The sequence below is a fragment of the Callithrix jacchus genome, chromosome 17 (genome assembly GCF_049354715.1).
Source record: "Callithrix jacchus isolate 240 chromosome 17, calJac240_pri, whole genome shotgun sequence".
NCBI lineage: Eukaryota > Metazoa > Chordata > Mammalia > Primates > Cebidae > Callithrix > Callithrix jacchus.
This window is the reverse complement of record NC_133518.1, coordinates 63530445-63543718: the sequence shown is the minus strand read 5'-3', so window position 1 is coordinate 63543718 and position 13274 is coordinate 63530445. Positions and strand designations below refer to the sequence as shown.

General features: G+C 40.3%; 1 protein-coding gene across 6 annotated transcripts in view; it reads right to left on the bottom strand.

Moving 5' to 3' along the window:
• RARB (retinoic acid receptor beta) overlaps window positions 1-13274 on the bottom strand; it is a 782655-nt gene that overhangs the window by 446088 nt on the left and 323293 nt on the right. The window lies entirely within an intron of this gene.

Sequence of the window (13274 nt, the reverse complement as noted above, 5' to 3'; positions counted from 1 at the left end):
ATTAGTGAGTTAGAGTAATATTGCCACTGGAGCAGCCATTTAATTCTAGCAACTCTAAAGCAAATTATTTCATAAATGGATAGTTTATTCAATTCTGTTCAGTTCCAATTCAATTCTGAGCCCCTTCTATGACCAAAGCACTGAGACAGACCCGTGAGGGAACAGAATAAGGGAGGAACAGTCCCTGCCCACAATCTAACAATAGTGACTGCTACAAAATAATAGCAATGCAATGCAAATAAAGTGTATGTGTGCTGGGGTGGGGGGAAGGAGAACTAGTCCAAAAAAAGAGGGTGATCACTTTCAAGGCAGGAGAGCAGAAAAGACATGACAGAACAGAGACATGGAAGAAAAATGTTAAAAGATACGAAAAAAGGAATTGAGCAGACAAGACAGATATACTAGAGTAGCAATATTTCATTTTAGGTGGAGGATAATGCATATGCAAGGGAATAGTGATAAAATCTAAATTAGAGAATGGCAATGAGTATAACAGAATTGGATGTGAGAATGATATAATGTTAACAAGTGATTGAATGAACTGGGCAAGTTTCACGAATAATTGCTGTGTTAGGTCCTACACTGGATATTGGGATACAAAAGTAAGAGGCATGCTCATGCCACCCCCTGCTTCCTCCCAAGTAGCTCACAGCCTACTGGGGAGAAGACAACCCTTTAGAGTTGGCTCTGCGCTCAGATGGAGGTAGGTCCCCAATATTATGAAAGCATACAGGATGCATACCCAGCCAACAAAGGGTTGGTTGGGGAAAGGTGACAACTGAACTGGGCAAGGGTCTTTTACACAATATGTAGAAAATGCAAACTATGAGCCTAGAGTAGCAACAGATTGGAATGAAAAGGAAAGATCTGGATGTAAGACCCTACACATGTAGTTTGGGCGGCTGGACTTTTCTCCTGCATGTACCATTGGTGAGCCATCGGAAGGTTTGAAGTAGGGCCATGACATTGTCAGATCTGCAAAGGCCACTTGGCAGCTGTGTGGAAAGTGGATTGGTACCAAAGCCTTGAGGCTGGACAACCAGCTCAGACTATTGCAATGGTAGCATTGAGAGGGCCCAAGACTTTGGTCTCCACCAGGATGAATCCAGAGAATTTCATTGAGGGTAGCCCAGATAGAAAAAAAACATAGATTAGACACAGGATTAAAGGAGATAAAACAATGAAGGCTGACTCCAGAATTCTGGTTTTAGAAACCAAGCAAATCATGGTGCCCTTCAGCAAGCTAAGGAACACAGTTGGAGCAAAAGTCTTCAGAAAAGATGAATGCAGTTTTGGAATGAGTTAACTGAAATGCCTGTGGAGCATACGAGCAGATATATCCATTAGCACCAGTTGATGTGAAAACAAGTCAAATCATAGAGAATAAAAGGAAAAATCAACAAGGTTTCTTTAATTGTGTAACCCAACATAGCTGGCTTCTTAAAAACCCATGTAATCATAGAAGAGAGGGATTTGGAATGAGCATAATAAAAGTGAAAAGCATACAAAGATAAAGTTCAGCGCAAAAGGCTTTAATGTAGCGTGAATTCTCTGCATTCTTTTATGTACCTCTTTAGAAACGATATTCTATAGAAGCCTCAGTAAATGTCAACAGGATCTTTGCTCCAATCTGCCTGGCTCTTTTATTTAATAAGCCCTTATTGAGACTATTGTGAACAGAATATGGCGCTAAGCACAATGCATAATATTGAGGAAAGTGTAGCAGAAAGACAAACATCACATGTTCTCACTTGTTTGTAGGATCTAAAAACCAAAACAGTGCCAGGCGTGGTGGCTCGTGCCTGTAATCCCAGCACTTTGGGAAACCTGTGCTCTGACCACAGTGGGTACATAATACACATTGTTAATGTATATTAGGCCTGACTGTTGAAAAACAACATTCTTAACTACAGTAGCGAACAGTTTATCAAACAAATCACAGGACTTTCACATAGTTTAATTACAGTTATATATTTTTATTACTGTTTTATATTGGCCCAATGCCCATAGAAACTCAAGGCGAGAATTGTCAGCATCTGATCAGTCCTTTGGTAACAGCAGAAGTTGTAGAAATGGACTCAAGTCAGTGCACTTTATGGCAATAACTCAATTAAAAAATGATCTCTGCATGTTCTTCCTGAGGAATGAAATTTTGAGCCACATTTTGGCAGACAGTTCCTTAGTGATATTTTTGATGACTTAGCTGATTTGGAAATTACTTGTTAAAAGTCTGGTAATGACATGCACAAAACACAACACTTTCTGTTTCTTTGTGCCTCTGTGTGGGTAACTGCTATACGCGTGTTTCCTGGGAAGGATCAGCATGTAGGACACCTCTGCTCTACTGAAAGCATGCAGGCACACCCACACCCACATGCACACGCACACACACAGACCCCTGTCTCTGTTATTTGGTTGGTTTGGATTATGAATGTTGGACAAGCCATGAAGAATTCCATGAAAGTAGTAATGAATAGCACTTATCAATAGATTCAAAATTATTCTGTACTTTTCCCCTGAGGAAGTTTGTTCCTTTTTTCCCTTCAAACTGTCATGGTTCTACTCGAAATAATGTATAGAAGAAGTTTGTGTCTACCACTGCAGCCCACATCTTTTTAGAAGTTTTAGATTATTTTGGAAGCATCATCTGGCTAGTTGCTCCACCTGACCCTATTTCATTTATGAATTTTGAATAGCACACAGGTCAAAGCATTACGGCTCTAAGTAGCATCTTAAATGATTTTAATATACTCCCAAAGAAGATCAGCTGCCAACACTCCATTTTTGTAGACTCCAAACTATAGGAACTATTTAGAGTCTTTAAAACTATTAAGCAGTTTAATGTGCCCGACTGGTTGTGTTACTGTGTATGTGTGTATGTGTATATGAACACAATTTTATAATAAAATATATGTATAAACACACACTATCTGTATGTTTCATGGAATAACATGTTTTTCTTCCTTAGGTACGGTGTTTAATTATATCAAAGGAAGTACAGTTTACTACTTTTCATTTTAATTCCTTGTAAACAAAAGAAAAAGGCAGTCGATAATCATTTTCCTCTCAGTTTTTCCTTGCCACAAAATAAAACCTCTTTGGACCTGAAAAGAAAGAAAGTACCAACTGCTAAGTTGCTTTATAACATAATATTTTGTACCAACTTAAAAATATGTTAACTAGGTTTGGTATGGAAAATGATAAAATTTTTAGTTACGTTTTCCTAAAATAAAAAGACGAGTGAGTTGAAAGCACAGCAATTCAAAATCAGAGAGAAAAAAAACAACCCTACCGACATCCACATGTCTAGAGAGTATTTAAACTATTTCACTTTATAAACTTCAACGGGAGATATGATTTCTGGTGTTCTGGCTTATAGAATCACTTGGGAATGAATAATTCATAGGCTTTTTACCAAGCCTCAAGTGTAAATCAGTCAAATATAGCAACATGATATTCATGCTGAATTTTTAAGTACTTAAAACATTTAGATGGAAACTTTTTCTTTTCAAGAGAGAGGGAAGAAGAATGTCATCTTCTCTCTGCTCACGTTGCCCAGGCATACTTCCATTTTGTACTTAAAAAAAAAAACCTATAAAAAGGGATTTAATTAAACAATAAACCAGTTAACAGTAGCTGAAGTGAAGAAAAGCCACAAAAACTTTCTCAGTGTTATGTTTTCTGTATTAACATATTGATGTGAAACTAAACAGAAAAAGCAATCTAATAACAAACATTCCTTTGAGACATGTTCAGGGAGCAAAAGGACATCCACTTATTGTTCCACCCATCCGATTGGTCCATATATGGCAATAAAGGTACAATAGACGGAAACAGGAAACAGACTGGCACATCTGTAGTATCTTATTAGCAGCTAATGGATATCTGAGAAGAACACGCATATAATGCTGAATCGTCTGTACCAATCTCCTAAGCAATTACTCTTAATTAGTGGGTTCTGTTTATAGATTCAACTTAGTGTACCCTTATGCATCAAAGAGAATGAAGGCAGCTGGAGAAAGAAATGACGCTCTTAAAGGAAACTTATTACAAGATGTTGGTGGATTTCTTCCTGGTACAGTGAAACTGAATGTCTTTTCCTGCCCTGATGTAAAGGGCTTTCTCTTTTATGAACGACTAAAGAAAAGAGAGAACAAAATTTCCCAGGCAGGCGAAGTGAAAAATAATTTTGGCCATTGACTTCACGGAAATGCAAAGAAAGTCAGCAAAACCAAATAACTGCAGGATGAAGACATCACCTCATGATGTAACCCTAACCATTTTCAGGAGGCTCCATCCTCCCCGCTCCGAATGCAGTGCTTTAATGCAGAGATGCGGCACCTGCATTTAGTGTCTGCCAAATCGAAAGCCAAGGGGCAAAATGGGCGGTGTGGCCAGCTTTATCTCCATAAAAGAGAGAACACAAAATGAGTTTTCCAGGCCAGTCTCGTCAAAGGGGATCTAAGCATATACCTAGAGCCACTGAGCCAACTGCCCACTTCTGTAAATGGAAAAATACTGTAGAGATTAGCATCCCCTCACCCCCAATGCATATCACATAACTGCCTTATGAGCAAAAAGAAATTCCTTTTGGGTAGTGGATATTCAGTTTGTATATTACTTATTCCCATGCAAACAGTTGTCTAGGTATTTTTCCTAAAGAAAGCCAACACCACGGTACTGCCTCTCGGGTTTCTAAAACTACTAGAAGGCTGGATTCTTTAAGCATTTCTGATTATTTTTGCAAAACATTATTGCACTCTCTTGGAAGTTGCAAATAAGTTCTTTCCTGGAATTCTGTTTAGAAAGATCATTGTGGATATACAACCAGTGTACCAATATCTAACCGGGTACTGTTCTATCAAATGATTACACTCTATGTATATATAAGAAAAACTGGGCTGGATTTCTTAGAAGGGTGGAGGAGAAAATGTATTTCTTGCCCATAGTTTACCACAAATCAAGACAGAATCATCTTTTTGCATCTGTCATTCTGAATGTTTAGAAGTCTGTACATGAACCACCGCCTCCCAAAAGCATTCAGACCAAGAGAAACCGAACAACTGGCCTTTTTCACTGGCTTAAGTGTTCAGAAAAAAAGTGGAAAGCTGCCAGCTAGGCTTGGGGCTTTAGGAGTCAGTGCTGGACTTATTCTTTCTTGGAAATCCAATACCTTCCTGAACCTTCCTGAACCTTCCAGAAACCAGCTCTAGAGGTACTCCTCTGTTTGTCAGATGAACCAGTCTCCATTAAGCATTTGTTCTGTTTCATCATGCTATGAATTTAAGCTTCCATCAGCTTAGATAATTAAGATTTCTTTCTTTCTTTCTTTTTTTTTTTTTTTTTGAGACAGAGCCTTGCTCTGTTGTCCAGGCTGGAGGGCAGTGGTAGGATCTCAGCTCACTGCAACCTCTGCCTCCTGGGTTCAAGCGATTCTCTTGCCTCAGCTTCTGAGTAGCTGGGATTATAGGTGCCTGCCACCATGCCCAGCTAACTTTTGTATTTTTAGTAGAGACGGGGTTTCGCCATATTGATCAGGCTGGTCTTGAACTCCTGACCTCAGGTGATCTACCTGCCTTGGCCTCCCAAAGTGCTGGGATTACAGTTGTGAGCCACTGAGCCTGACCAGATGTTTAAGATTAAAAAAAAAAAAGTTCCGTGGCTTATGCATATGGGTAAAGTTGTTAAAATTTCGTTAAGTGTATAGATAGCGTTCTTCTGCTGACTTGTTCTTGTGAGTATGACAGAGCCGTAGCCAAAGAATGGCATGCAAATAGAGACCTTCTTCATTTAACAGAGATGGGGAGAGGGGAGGAGGGAGAGAGAGACAGAGAAAAGGAGGTTACATTATACGTGCATCTAATTCATGCACAGGTAAACTTTATGAGCTGTGGGTGTGGGAGGTGAGTGGGAGACAGAAACAATTTAAATACTAGAGGGTCATTCTATCGTCCTCTGAATGAGCTTGCATTCCGGCGCTGGAGGGAAATGTGGGACTTGAACGTAGCACGTGCTCAGTTAGCCTCTCTTCCCATGCAGCTCTGGCAACGCATGTGTGAGCATCACTCCATCATGGAAATGGCTTGGAGAAGTCACTCACCCACAGTCAATTTTCTGGTAGAACTATGGTTAGTATATGTGCTCTTTATTATACGCTGCATATTATTCTATAGGTTGTACACTTACATAAATACATCACTGCAAAAGACTGCGGATGACAAACCAGACATGAATGGATGATTTAATTTCCTGGGTAAATTTGACAAAATTCAAGTGTCAAATAGAAGCATTGTTCATGAATTTTAGAAAGGATTCCTATGGAAGATTAATTGTAATGCTACTATATGTATCTTCTATAGATTAAATCATCCCCCCTCCTTCCCAGGCTCATCACCCTTCTCCCACCAAAATGTGTATAGGTGGTACTTAATTTTTTTTTCCCCTGCTCAAGAGTGTTACTTCTTGAAGAAATTCAGAAAAAGGTGATAGGATGGCCATGTTGCTAAGAGGTTTCCAGTCTGACTCCTTAGCATATCAAAATAAAACTAGTTCTTTACTCATCTCATATTTTTCTACAACTCAGAGGCCACAAAGATAGGCCAGACAGAGAGAGGAATGTTTGAAGTGAGCTAAGAGGAAGGAGATAAAATGAAAAAGATAGGGGAAGAGCCATGCACAACCTTTTTTCAGGGGCTGGCTGTGCAGGGGTAGACATCCAAGCTGTGACTGGAAAAGGAGAACGGGAATATTTGGCAACTGCTTACGAGGCACAAGGCTCTACGATAGATAAGATTCTGTTCAATCCTTCCAGGAATGCCGAGAGGCAACAAATTAATATTTACTCTTTACACATGAGGAAACTGAGGCACGGAGATATTAGATATGCTTAAAGTCACAAAAGTAGTCCATTTTTTATATAGTCCATTTTTTAAAAATTTTCCACTGCATCACACACTTTCATAAAAGTTCAGTGACAGTGATTACTTAGTAATTACTGATTATCTCAGTAAATATTGTAGGAATGGCCCTTGTAAATTAAACTCAAAGATGATCCAGTACAGAAAGCCATAAAAATCCTTAAAAAAGACATTCTTACTGATATAAATACACTGATTCAATAGAATCCCTTGATCCAATGATTTTATAACACATCAGGATAATTTATGAGAGCAGTAAAAATTATTTTTGTAAAGTAGTTGCCATGTTCATCAACACATATTTTCTTCAAAAATTTCTACCTACTATTAATTGAAACAGTTCTGCCTCTAGCCAGGGAACTGAACATTTCTTAGACCTTCCAGCAAAATGCCCCCAGTTGGCTCATTCAGAAGGCTTACATCAATATATTAGGGTGTTGGTGTCTCTTAACCATTACAACTTCTGCAATAAACAAAAGTATCGCTTACATACCAAGTTAGGAATTCTCCTTTTGGCTACAAGGAACAGAATTCCTGAGTGGTTTAAGTGGCAAAAGGGTTTGACTAGATCACATAAACCGTAGTCTGTAGGTGGACAGACAAGAAGAGGAATATGATTCAAATAAATCATCAAAGATCCGAGACCTTCCAATCTTTTCCTACCTTCATTATTGTGTTGGCTTTTTGCCTCATAGTTACAGATGTATTCAATGTAGGATGAAGAGGAAAGATTATGAAAGGGTATGAATCACTTTCACCAGGAAAACCAAGCTTTATCAAAGGGATCTTGCAGATTTCAGCTTAAGTCTCATTGGCTAGATAGAACTGGGTCACCTGGCCAGCCCTCTCTGCAGGGGAAACTGGAACAGTAAATAGCTTTCCTAGCTTCTTTGGTAGAAGGTAATACAGGAGGAGGCCTAGGTATTCGTTACACCAGCTTATAGTTACTGTCATTTATAAACAAATATAAGGTCCTATATAATTTGTTTACCCTCCATATGCAAGAAACAGGAAATCTTCCTGATCCCAGCTCATCAGCCTGGTTAGTACAGTAACCACTTTTCTGTCATTCAGAACTGAAACTCTTATTTTGTAATGAGATATAACACTTCAACTCAACCAGGAAAATCTATGTCCCATAGGTATATGCTCTCTAGGCTAGGACAATATTCAAAATCCCTTCTCAAGAAGTAACTCTGTTAGGCAGCATATGGCACCCCCAGAGGTGTGGCCATGGCACGCTGGAACAAGGGGCTGTCCTGGCATGATGAACTCACAGGATTAGCAGGGTCTCCTAGGCTTGGTGTTGAGAAGAAATGGTGGAACAAGTAAAATTTCATAAAGAGAATGGGGAAGACAGGACAAGTTTTCCAAACCTGCCTGAAGATCATCACCTGGCGTGCTTGTTAAAATACAGATAGCCGGGTCCCAACCCAAAACTGAATCAAAATTTTCAGAAAAGAGGTCTGGAAATTGGTCTCACTTATTATTTTAGCAAGTTTCTCCCCCCCACCCCGAGTGAATTTTATCATCAAGTGAGTTTAGAAACACTAACAGCTATTCCCTGCCCTGGCTGCTCACTAGAAGACTCTAGAGAGCTTGTATAAATAATACCAATGATTAGAGCCCCACCCTCAACAATTAATAGAGTACGCAGCCTGGGCATTAATTACCGTTTTTAAAAACATCTCTGGCACGTCTACCATGCAGGTCTGACAGTAGTTGCACTCGGTCAAAAGTAGGAAGGTGCTCTCGTATGGAAGCCCAGATGTGGTACCACGGCTTAGGACAAAACTGGGGGAGCCAAAAGAACGAATTCAGAACTTCGCAAATTACACCTGCAGGCCAAATTCTCCAGCCTGTGTGTTTTTGTAAATTAATTTTCATTGGGATATAACCTTGCCCCCTTTAACATATATTATCAATGGCTGCTTCCTACCCTGTGATGACAAAATTGAATAGCTGTGACTGAGACAGTAAGTGGTCCTCATGGCCCCAGATACTTACTATCTGGCCCGTGATAGGAAAACTTTACCAACTTCTAAACTGACTGAATATTTAGATCAGGAAAAGCTGATAAATAATAACAATGACTGACTATACACAAGCATGCCTTGTCTCTAGCTCCTTAATCCAGACTTTACCAATAAGAAAACCAAGTATCTGAGAGGTCAAGAAACTCATCTAAGGTCACAGAGCTAGTGAGGGGCAAGGCCAGGAACTGCGTGCAGACTGACTGACTCTAGGACCCGCATACATGTTTTAATCAGTATGTCTCCCAGGCATGAGACAAAGTTTCACTCTTTGTCACCCAGGCTGAAGTGCAGTGGCGTGATCTCGGCTCACTGCCACCATCTCTGGGGTCCGAGCGATTCTCCTGCCTTAGCCTCCAGAGTGACAGGGATTACAGGCGCCTGCCGCCATGCTTGGCTAATTTATTTATTTATTTATTTTTTGTAGAGATGGGGTTTTACCATGTTGGCCAGGCTGGTCTCGAACTCCTGACCTCAGGAGAGCCACCCACCTCAGCCTCTCAGAGTGCTGGGATTACAGACATGAACCATCACACCTGGCAGGCATGAATTTTTCGACAAGGTATAAGAAGAGGAATATCCTTCCAATTTTCTAGCCAGTGGTAAGTCGGGAGGACAGAAATATGCTCGAACTAACCTAAGCAAGGTTGGTTCGCCTTTTCTCATGTGCCTAATGTCCACTGAAACAATCAGGCTGAAAAGGATTCATTCTTTTAGGAAGCTTGAAAAATGATGACTGCTGAACTGTAGCATTTCTTTTTCTTTTTTTGAAATTTGCAATGTTCAATATGACTTAACTCTATAAGCTGGAGCTCTAAGAATCACTCAGAGTTCCCAGACATACGGCATTATGATCACTTCCTTGGCTGCATTAAGCCTCACACCGTTAATTTGTTCCATGATATATTCAATATGTTCCTAGTTTTCCACAGGGTCAGCAGGATAGACAGTTTGCTGGTAAAGATTATAGACATTATTCGGGAATCACTGTGGCCGTGGCTTTCTGTCAAGGGAACAGGGAGGCAGTTGGAACAGAAGAACACACAGCCATTAAACACAGAGGAACAAAGACCATGTGGTGGCTGGTAAGACAAAAATAGCAATTTTATTGTCAATATTTTGCTTTACAGGGAGCCAATAAAGCAACTGAAATATAAATTATATGCTGAGAGAACTCAGTCTACAAAAGGGCCTTGGGAGTAGCTTCTGGATTATCTGCCACTGACGATAGAGCCCACAGCATCTGAGGTGCAAAGACAAAAGCCAGAGCAGGTCTGTGTGTTTCTCTAGTCAGTTTTCATTCCAAAATGTTGTATTATGAAAGTCAGGCATGCTGTATGCCGAAGTGCTAATCAGACAAGGTAAATGAAAGGTGGCAAGACTCTGCAGTCACACCACTCCACTGAAATGCATTTATTGCTCATTTATTAAAGAATTTATCATTCATTAGCTTGTGTAGCCTTAAGGTATATGGCCTGATCACATGCTCCTACAGGCCAGGCATTCCAGCTTTGTTTTCAGTGCGTATCAGACATTGAAAATGTAAGACATTGCTGAATAGGCTGGCAGTAGTGTTATTCACCAATGGGAGAAGTTAGCTGGGTCTACCTAATGTTAATGTCAATCCAAATATGCCCGTTAAGCATCTGGCGCTATGCCAGCTACCCAGGTATTATTTGAAGAATGCATGGTTTAGGGAAACTTTTCTTTTTTTGGCCTTGCTATATCACATTGCCACTTGTTAAATATTGTATTATGTGGAAGTGGTCTGAATTCTCTAACCAGAGAATGCGGTCTCTAGTTCCTTGCTTCCTTCTCCCTTATTACTCTATGCTTTGGAACAGCTTCCCTTGCGGTTCCTCCTCAACCCCTCCCCCAGAACCTCCTCCAAACAGTTTTGGTTCTTCCAAATTTTAGCAAAGGAGTGTGAGCCTCTCCTCCCCATGAGGTAACAATTCCATTTTCTTCAAGCAGAATGTGAAGGTCCTCTTTGATCCTGAATCCTCAGCGTACTGGTCTATATATTTCAAGTCCCCTGCCATCTTCTGCATTGTGTTAACTTTTCAGATACTTATCTAATTCATCCCCACAAGAATGTGCAATTCGTGAGGCTGGAAGCCTTACATAGGTAGTTGCTCAACAAATCCTGTTGAATGTCTGAACTAAGGTTGCCAGCAACAGGTGACTCTACCTAGTTAAAGAGAAATGCAAATTTATTCCTGTAAGAGAAAATTTTGTTCTGGGGCCTTTGGCTGGCTCTTGCAAAACTACAAATATCATTCATAGAAAGTGAACTGGGTTGATTTCTCCCGTTTAGAGCTGCGCGGAAAGGAAATGAGAATTTCTAGGTTAGCACCTAAGCTTTAGGCACTGTGCTATCTTTTGTTCCTTGATGCCAGGCACTTTGCACATATTACTTCATCTAATCCCCTCAACAGCACGTCTCATACAAATTAGGAAACTGGAGACCCAAAGAAGTTAAGCTACATGCTTGATGTCACAGAAATCTAAGGTCCCGGGCAGCATTTCAACTCAGGCAGTCTAAATTCCAAAGCACACATACACATCCTCTGAGTTATATTGCTTCTAAGTCTAAAAGTTGGGTGGTTCTGGGTTGCTCAGGTTCAATGTCATTACAGAAAAGATGTAAAGACCTACAGAGGCTACCAGGGCATCATGTGGGCATCCCTGAATTAAGGAGGAGCGCCTAAGTTCGAAGGGCAAACTACCAGGTAGCCCAACTCTAACTGGAGCTTGTGTGACACACACCTTTGAAATGCCTCCCTCATGGAGGCTGCCTTATCGTCCATTGCATCAGGTGGACTTCCATCCACATCTAAACACTAGGCCAAACTAAATTACACAGCTTGCCTAAACTGCATACTAAGCGGTTTTGGTGGGGGGCCGGGAGGAGAAGCAGATAAATGGTTTCTAGTTAGGATTTACACAGGAAAACCAGTTCTTACAATGCCTCAGCCACTTACCTTCCTTCTTCATCCTACACTGTCAGAGAAGCTTAGAAGCTGCCTCTTGCAATTTGCCTCAATGTGTTAGCAGCTGCTAGCTAAATCACAGCCTCTGAGAAACTGCTGGGTGAGTTAGGCATGTGTGTCTAAGTACAAAGCTCCTGAATGGCAAAACGAGCGGAGAATTCGTTGTCAGGTGATGATTTACCTGCTATTACCGGAGACTCCAGGCTAACTTCTGCTCAGAATAAATGCCCCTCAGCTAAAAGCTCAACTTTTCTGCCTGCTCCAGCATTCTTCTTTCAGAAATAGTCCAGAAAATTCCAATCACTGCTATGACATTCTTTTTTTGTTTTTACATATAATGTGTATTTTATGTAGATATTATCTTTGAGACTGGATCAGCCATTGAGCAGAAGACCAGACATGGAAACAGCTCTGCTTTTGTTTACTGAAGATGACAATTCTTCAGTGGCCACATTTTCTCCCACACCGTAACCATAGATCCTGAGTTACAAAACAGACCAGCCATCTACAGATTGTGACCCACTTGCTGACTGCTCTGTTCTTGGTTCCTGGAGGCTTTCTGGGAGGCAGCAGTCCCCCTTCAAAAGGTAGAAATATCATTTGTCTGTTAACCCAAAGTTACCTTTCCTCCAAAGCTAATGATGAGGGCAAACAGCCATGTTCTCAGCTATGACACAGATGGGATATTTACCAAAAAAATACAGGCAGTAATTTCCTGCATTGGGAGAGAATGCTGATGGGCGGGGGAAGGCCATAGATACTGTATCTTTGCTTCAAAGTATTATTATGAGAGATCCTGAAGGGGTAGAGGGTGTAGCTTATAAAGAATAGGGCAGGACTCCTCCAACTTTCATAGGCATGTCAGCCACTTGGGAGTCTTGTTAAAATCCAAATCCTGATTCAATGGTTCCGAGTTGGCTCCCAAGATTTTTCATTTCTAATAAGCTCTCAGGTGAGACTGATGCTGCTGGTCCCAGGACTAAACTTGGAATAACAAGGCTTTAAAATATTCCACTCATGGATGTCATGAATATTAGTATTTCCAATGCTCACACTTATAACCCAGAAATTGGTCATATGCATGTATCCTACTTACCTGATTTTCATGCCATTATGCTGCCTGTAGAAGGCGATTTTTATTTTATAAAAATCTAGATTTACCAAACTGATTCATACTTCTTAGAATTCCCCTTAAGATTCCTAAAAATAGAAAGCACTCCTTTTAAGAAAATAAGATTTTTAAATTCCTAATTTAAATACATAAGTGCAGAAAGTCATTTATAATTAAACTGTGAAATATCAATATTAGGAAATGGTGGCAAGGAGTTAAT